Consider the following 1,883-nt stretch of genomic DNA (forward strand, 5'->3'; position numbering starts at 1 on the left):
GTTGCATTAATTCCTAAAAATTGTGTATTAATTTTAGAATACAAAACATAAATAAAAATGAGAAATTTTGATTCAATCCAGCCCCAGGGCACCCCACTGCGCAGTTCGGAGGTTTTTTAACAACGTTTTTCTTTTTTCATTTTTTGAGGCCATTTTTTCGCAGACGTGCTTAGAAAAATGTAAAGATCGTCTTTGCAAAATTCCAGTATTTTGTGACATCGTTTTATTTTATTTTATTTTTCAAAGACGAAAAATAGTGAAAATCATAAAAAATAAAATATTCAAAAAAAATAGTGTCGCTTGTTGCATTAATTCTTAAAAATCATGTATTAATTTTAGTATGCAAAACATAAATAAAAATGTAAATTTTTGACACATTTCGGCCCCTGGGCGAGCCGCTGCGCGGGCGAGCGCTTTTTGACAGCGTTTTTCTTTTTATTTTTTTATTTTTTGAGGTCATTTTTTGTCGGCAAGCTGAGAACAATGTAAGGATCGATCATTTCTATAAAATTTTAGATTTTTTTGATGTTGTTTTTATTTATTTTATTTTTTTAAATTTTTTTATTTTTTGAGGTCATTTTTTGTCGGCAAGCTGAGAACAATGTAAGGATCGATCATTTCTGTAAAATTTTAGATTTTTTTGATGTTGTTTTTATTTATTTTATTTTTTTAAGACGAAAAATAGAGAAAATCATAAAAAAATAGAATATGCATCAAAAAATAGTGCCGCTTGTTGCATTAATTCCTAAACATCTTGTATTAATTGTAGCATGCAAAGCATAAATAGAAATGTGACTTTTTGACCCATTTCGGCCCATGGGCACCCCCATTGTGCGGGCTATGGGTTTTTTGCCAGCTTGTTTTTTTCATTTTTTGAGGCCAGTTTTTGCAGGCGTAATAAAAAAAATGTAAGGACCGTGTCTGTAAAATTTGAGAATTTTTTGACGTTGTTTTTGTTTTATTTTATTTTTCAAACACAAAAAATAGAGAAAATAAAAAAAAGTAGAATATACCTTAAAAAATGGTGTTGCTTGTTGCATTAATTCCTAAAAATTATGTATTAAATTTAGAATGCCAAACATAAATAAAATTGTGAATTTTTAACACATTCTAGCCCCTGGGCACCCCATTGCACTGGCTGGGGGTTTTTCGTACAACGGTTTTTTTTTTTTTTTTTTTTTCCCATTCCCCTGGTGGGGGGTTTTTCGTAAAACGTTTTTTTTTTTTTTTTTTTTTCAGTTTTTGAAGTCATTTTTTGCAGGCATGCTGAGAAAAATGTAATGATTGTGTCTGCCAAATTGCAGTATTTTTAACGTCGTTTTTATTTTATTTTATTTTTCAAAGACGAAAAATATTAAAAATCATAAAAAATAGAATATTCATCAAAAAATGATGTCGCTTGTTGCATTCATTCATAAAAATCGTATATTAATTTTAGAATACAAAACATATATAAAAGTGTGAATATTGACCCATTGTGGCACTGCACGGGTCGGGAGTTTTTTTTTAGCGTTTTTCTTTTTTCATTTTTTGAAGCCATTTTTTGCAACCATGCTCAGAAAAATATAAGGATAGTGTACGTCAAGCTTCAGAATTTTTGAACTCATTTTTATTTTATTTTATTTTTCAAAAAAGAAAAATAGAAAAAATCATAAAAGATAGAATGTTCTTCAAAAAATGGTGTCGCTTGTTGCATTAATTCTTAAAAATCGTGTATTAATTTTAGAATGTAAAACATAAATGAACATGTTAATTTTTTACCCAATCCGGCCCCTCGGCGCTACAATTCACGGGCTGGGGCTTTTTGACAGTGTTTTTTCTTTTTTCATTTTTTAAGGCTATTTTATCCAGGCATGCTCAGAAAAATGTAAGGATCTTGTCTC

The sequence above is a fragment of the Morus notabilis genome, unplaced genomic scaffold (genome assembly GCF_000414095.1).
Source record: "Morus notabilis unplaced genomic scaffold, ASM41409v2 Scaffold365, whole genome shotgun sequence".
NCBI lineage: Eukaryota > Viridiplantae > Streptophyta > Magnoliopsida > Rosales > Moraceae > Morus > Morus notabilis.